This window comes from Octopus bimaculoides, chromosome 1, assembly GCF_001194135.2.
Source record: "Octopus bimaculoides isolate UCB-OBI-ISO-001 chromosome 1, ASM119413v2, whole genome shotgun sequence".
In the NCBI taxonomy this organism is placed as follows: domain Eukaryota; kingdom Metazoa; phylum Mollusca; class Cephalopoda; order Octopoda; family Octopodidae; genus Octopus; species Octopus bimaculoides.
The window spans coordinates 9,457,143-9,464,094 of record NC_068981.1 but is presented as its reverse complement, the minus strand read 5'-3'; the positions used below and the strand labels follow the sequence as shown (position 1 = coordinate 9,464,094).

Below are 6,952 nucleotides of genomic sequence, written 5' to 3'. Positions count from 1 at the left end.
GAGCTGGCAGAAAAGTTAGCACGCCAGGCGAAATGCTTAGCGGTATTTCGTCTGCAGCTACATTCTGAGTTCAAATTCCGCCGAGGTCGACTTTGCCTTTCATTCTCTCTGGGTCGATTAAATAAGTACCAGTTACACACTGAGGTCGATATAATCGACTTAATCCCTTTGCTTGCCCTCGTTTGTGGCCCCTTGTGGGCAGTGAAGAAATAAGAAATGAATGAAAAACATAATTATAAAGTGAGGCACGTGGCCGACCCCACAAACCACATTCCAACACTGAACCCTTTGTTAAACTCTTTAATTTCTCGCTCAAACAGGTTCATTTATTCTCAACACTCTTGCTACAGTCGGCCATCTTTTCCGAAATGAGATAAAAGAAAGACAGGAAAGAAGAATCATAAGGAAAGGGTTACACTGACCCCCAACTGGTGGTTCTTGGATTATTGACCCTTAGGGCAACAGCAATAATCTAATGACAGATCTGTGTAAACAATCTGTGGTGTTAATCTGTCATATTGTGGAAAGGAGATAGTAAAGTGTGTATGTGTGTGTGTGTGTGTGTGTGTGTGTGTGTGCATGACAGAGAGGGAAAGAAAAAGAGAGATTCACACAAATGTTACAGGCATACACACACACACACATCTTCCTATCAATTTATCTTATATTAGATTAAAGTGGTGAGATGATAAATATCTGTGCTAGAAACAGACACGCACTCACACAGATATAAACTATTGGTACACACACAAATACAAATGCTCTTGGCACACACATGCAAACACAGATGATAATTTAACACTAGATGGTCGCTTCTAATCAAATCACGGAATATCCACAGGGTCAGCTAGCTGTTATTATTAAGGCAACAAGTTGGTATTTCATCCATCTTCACGTCCTGAGTTCAAATTCTGCCGAGGTTGACTTTGTCTTTCATCTTTTATAGGGCCGTTAAAATAAGTACCATCATCATCATCATCATTTACTGTCCGCTTTCCATGCTGGCATGAGTCGGATGGTTTGATTGAGGACTGGCAAGCCAGGAGGCCTAATGCCAACCACTCCGTGAGTGCTTTTTAAGTGCTACTGGCACGAGGGCCAGTCAGGCAGTACTGGCATTGGCCACACTTGAATAGTGCTTTTTATGTGCCACTGGCACAGGAGCTAGTCAGGCGACACTGGCAACAACCACGCTCAAATGGTGCTTTTTACATGCCACCAGCACGAGTGCCAATCAGAGTACTGTCATCAGCCACGACGACGACTTCACTTGCCTCAACAGGTCTTCGCAAGTGCAGTTTATTGCTCAATGATTGAAGGGTACTCTTAAATGGGTTGGTTATACTGCACTGGCATAGGCCACAGTTACAGTCTTACTTGGCTTGCCGGGTCTTCTCAAGCACAGCATATCTCCAAAGGTCTCCGTCACTTGTCATCGCTTCGGTGAGGCCCACTGTTCTTGTCAAACCATCTAACCCATGCTAGTATGGGCAAAAAGGTCATATGATGATGATGATGATGATGATGATCATCATCATGATGAAGATGTACATTGAAGAAGTAAACTCTGATTTACCTTAAGGTTAGTGTAAAATTCATCCAAGACTAAACTCATAGACCTTGTCAAGTTTGAAATGTATGAAGTTTCATTCTGTAAGGCTTCTTCAAAAGTCTCAAAGTCAGTCATCCATTCCACTGCAAATTCATGGCTCACAATATCTGTCTGCACCAAAAAAAAAGAAAAAAAAAACAAGAGAAACAATGGGTAATGAAGGAGCTAAAATGTATCCGTGTAGATAGCATACAGGCTACGGGACAGATGGAGAGAGGTTAACCCTTTCGTTACTGTATTCCTGTTGAGATGCTCTGTATTTCTTTCAATTACTTTAAATATAACAAAGAATTTAGTAAAATTAACTTAGTTATCATTAAGCTAGTGTTAGGAACATAAATTGTGACTAAAGTTTGGTGGGAAATTTTGATTCAAAACTTATGAAAACAAGACATTTGTACTCAGAGCCAGAGCCAGTTTCAGCCAGATTGGTAATGAAAGGGTCAAATCCCTTTGGCATTCAGATTACTGTGTCAAATGTAAAGGCTTATTTTTATCTTTTCTTTTATTTGTTTCAGTCATTAGAATGCGGCCATGCTGGGGCACTGCCTTGAAGAACAGTTTGTCAAACGAATTGACCCCAGAACTTATCTTTTTCAAATCTGGTACTTTTTATATTTTTGTCTCTTTTGCTGAACTCCTAAGTTACAGGGATGTAAACACACCAACATTGCTAGTCAAGTGGCTGTGTGGGACAAACACAAAATCACACATATATATCTTTTACATTTTTCAGTCATTAGACTGTGGCCATGCTGGGGCACCACCTTGAAGAATTTTAGTCAAATGAATCGACCCCAGGACCTTTTTTTGAAACCTAATACTTATTCTGTCAATTTCTTTTGCCAAACCACTAAGTTACAGGGACATAAACACACCAACACTAAAGTCAAGCAATAGGGTGGGGACAAAGACACACACACACATATACGATGAGGTTCTTTCAGTTTCTGTCTACCAAATTCACTCACAAGGCTTTGGTCAGCCTGAGGCTATAGTAACAGACACTTGTTCAAGGTTCCGTGCTGTACAGCAGAATTGATACTGGTGCTGGTGCCACATAAAAAGCACCCAGTACACTCTGTGGAATGGTTGTCATTAGGAAGGGCATCCAGCCGTAGAAACCTTGTCAGAACAGACAATGGAGCCCAGTGTGGCCTCTGGCTTTACCAGCTCTGGTTAAACTGTCCAACCCATGCTAGCATGGAAAACGGACGTTAAATGATAATAACAATGATGATGATAAAACTACAGGTTTCTTTATGTTTCCATTTACCGAATCCATTCACAAGGCTTCAGTTGGCCCATGGCCAAAGTATAAGAGACCTGCCCAAAGTGTCACACAGTGGGACTGAACCTATTGTTTTGGGTTAATCATGCTATTATATCATAGCTTTGAGATTTCAATGATGTGACTGCTTATTTTTAGAATGAGATGGTGGACTTGATGAGAGAGGTTGGAAGGGGCCAGTTTGAACACTGAACAATTAAGATATTTGGGCCGATAGGGCCAGTTTAAATGCTAAAGTGTTAAAGAGAATAAATGTACATGAGCCTTTGTAATTGCTTTATAAACTATTGTTTCAAATACGCAATCTTATGAATAACAACCTTGTTAAACATCTGAGCTCAAAGAGTGGCCCAATGAGCCAGTTCACAGCGATCTACCAGAAGATTCACTCTTGTACAGAGTTACACAACCACTCTACTTTACCAATAAATAGGGGAACCCAATGAAATGAGATTTTGCATATTACACTGGTTTCAAATGTTAGAACAAGGCCAGCAATTGTGGAGAGGAGCTAAGTCGATTATGTCGACCCCAGTACTCAACTGGTACTTTTTTTATCAACCTTGAAAGGATGAAAGGCTAAGTCAACCTAGGCAAAATTTGCATTCAGAATATAAAGGACGAAAAGATGCCATCTTACCACTTTGTTTGCATATTATATTAATGATTATTATATCAAAGGAGACATTAAACATATATAATATTCATAACATATATTTTATTTAACATTATGTATAAACACATCATGAGCCAAATTTCTATTTAACATTCATTTATAAACTGAAGTGTTTGTATTTACAAGTTACAAGATTAATTTTCTATAGAAAAAGACTTTGAGGTACAAGCAAAAAAACTAATGACGGTTTATAACATTCTGTATTTTAGAAGCTGATGTTAACATATTTAATCAATGACTATCAAAAAGCAAATTAGAAAAATTAAGTAATGAGAAAAATACATTAGATAATGACCAGAATTATAAATAGCAATTATGCAAGCATGGGAGACAACTCGTGACGATTTTACTAAATTTGATCTAATTTAAGTATACCGGAAGAATGTAAGAAATATAGTCATATATAATAAAGTGAAGAGGAAAGAAAATACATGGGAGGTCCGTTCTCACGTTCTAAGGACATTAAGTGTCGATGGATGACATAGGGGAGGAATTCGAAGAAATCAATGTGTGTTGGTTTATTGGGACATTGTTTTTGCACTTCCTTCAATTCCTTAAAAAATCTTAAGACGAGAAAAGCAGAAGTTCAGAATATCTTTGGAAACTTTTTACAAGCTGGATCTTATTGCAGAATCAGTGAATGAGCTCCTGAAAATGCTCCAAGAACTTATAAATACGCATCCACTGCGACCAACAGATACCCAGAAATGCAGTGCAGCTTCTGCAAAGACCGACAAAGAACCAGGACTTCTGATATAACAAAGATATACAGGAGTAATTAAGTAGCAGAAGTTTCCATGAAATGAGTCTTTAAATTGCTCAGATAGCTAACCAGGTATAAGACTTCATGTTGGTAGGTGACCTAATTAGTACTGCAGATGGACAAAGTAATAGTTTTAGTGGAAAATATAGTAACTAGAATAGTAACTGGACATTGCTCCAGTCCACTCAGCTGGCAAAAATGAGGTGTACTTGTAGTTCAAAGGGTTAACCTTGTTACACTGTGTGTTACATAGGAATCTCCTTGAGAACTACATTAACCCTTTTGTTACTGTATTTCTGTTGAGATGTTCTGCGTTTCATTCGATTACTTTAAATATAACAAAGAATTTAGTAAAATAACTTAGTTATCATTCAGTAAGTGTTAGCAACATAAATTGTGACTAAGGTTTGGTGGAAGATTTTAATTCAAAACTTATGGAAACAAGACATTTGTACTCAAAGCCAGAGCCAGTTTCAGCCGGGTTGGTATCAAAAGGGTTATGAATCGTTTCTCTATTATACATTTTAACCCTTTCGTTACTGTATTTATTTTGAGATGCTCTGTGAAGAATTTAGTAAAATAACTTAGTCATCATTAAGCTAGTGTTAGGAACATAAACTGTGGCTATTAGGTTTTGTATAAAAAAAAAAACTAAATATTTTGTGTATTGTAGAAATATAACCAATTTATTGCACATAAAATTTTAACAACAGAATCTTATGTGGACCCCAGTTGAGAACCACTGATCTAACCCAGTCACAAAACCATCACAAAAATCAATGAGATGATGAAACAATGACGATGATGATGATGATGATTTACTTACTTTGTTCATCACAACAATAAATGGCAACTTAGATTTGTACAGGATACTGCAGGCGTAGAGCATGTTGGACATAAATGTGACGGGACTGAGACTGCGTGAGGAAATGAAGATGCCTCCAAATATACGAAAATTTTAATTAATACTTTCTTCAAAATATCACAAAACTAAATATTAAATTATAAGGAGGAAAATGAGAGCTAATTAAATTTAGAGATTTAATTAAATACAATCAAGTTTCGTGACAATTCTGAATACAAGCAACGTTTATCCTATAACTTGACTTACCATTTTTTCTGGAATACAAATCGAATTTTTCAGACTTAAATTTACAGCGAAAGAGCTACTTAACTATTCTGGTATATCTTTACTGCATCTGAAGTCCTGGTTCTTTGTCAGTCTTTGAAGAAGCTGCACTACATTTCTGGATATATGTTGGTCGCAGTGGATGCATATTTATACACCAAGGCAACTTTGGAGGATCAAAAATTCCATGTGAAATGCAGCAGGATTTGGCAAAATAGTAACGGTGTTTGGACGTTTACAAATCATGTTAACGCTATTAGACTGCATCAATTAGTAGACCAGAAAATGGAGTATATTTCCAAAATGAAATGAACAAAAGAAAATAACCTTAAAAAATGATTTCAATGTCTTAAAAGAAGCTTTGGAAATTAATATTCCACAACTGTATTGTTCTGTTTTCTTTTTTGCTTTTTTTAACCAATTCTGACGATAAAATTGTAACATGATGTTTGAGTATTGAGCAAATTATTTTACAACTGAAATCTTCATATTTGAGCTAAACACTGAAATATGTATGTTGACAACCACATACATCATCATCATCGTTTAACGTCCGCTTTCCATGCTAGCATGGGTTGGATGATTTGACTGAGGACTGGTGAACCAGATGGCTACACCAGGCTCCAATCTGATTTGGCAGCGTTTCTACAGCTGGATGCCCTTCCTAACGCCAACCACTCCGAGAATGTAGTGGATGCTTTTATGTGCCACCAGCACAAAGGCCGGTCAGGCGGTACTGGCAACGGCCATGCTCAAAATGGTGTATTTTACGTGCCACCTGCACAGGAGCCAGTCCAGCGGCACTGGCAACGATCTCGCTCGAATGTCTTATATGTGCCTGGAAGGTGATGCTGGGCACAGGAGCCATCACGATTTTGCTTTCACTTGCCCCAACAGGTCTTTGCAGCAAATGAAATAAGGTACTTTGCCTGTGAGCTTTAGAGCATAACTGAGGCAGAGTTTGAACTTTTGACAATGCTATCAGCATTCCGATAATTCATAATGATTTTAAATAATTTTGTTGTATAGTGGGAGGGCCATCATGCCAATAAGAAACACACACTGGCAGAACTGTTAACACACCAGACAAAATGCTTAGTAGCACTTCGTCCATCTTATGATCTGGGTTCAAATTTGGTTGAGGTTGACTTTGTCTTTCATCTTTTTTTTTGGGAGGGGTAGATGAGAGTACCAGTTGAACACTGGAGTCTATGAAATCGACTAGTCCCCTCCCCAAAAACTTCAGGCCTTGTGCCGATAGCAGAAAGGGTTATTATTATCAGTCAAGTACTTAACTGTTTAACCACTTAAATAATCAATTGTTTGATCAATCATTCAGTCAATCAATCAATCAATCAGGCAAACCAAGATGATTGACTGACTGACCAAATAATTTTACTTTTACTTGTTTCAGTCATTTGACTGTGGCCATGCTGGAGCACCGCCTTTAGTCGAGCAAATCAAGCCCAGGACTTATTCTT

At 37.9% G+C, this 6,952-nt stretch overlaps 1 pseudogene; it reads right to left on the bottom strand.

Moving 5' to 3' along the window:
- The window catches only part of LOC106877762 (GPN-loop GTPase 1-like), a 24,016-nt pseudogene that overhangs the window by 14,357 nt on the left and 2,707 nt on the right, over positions 1-6,952 (bottom strand).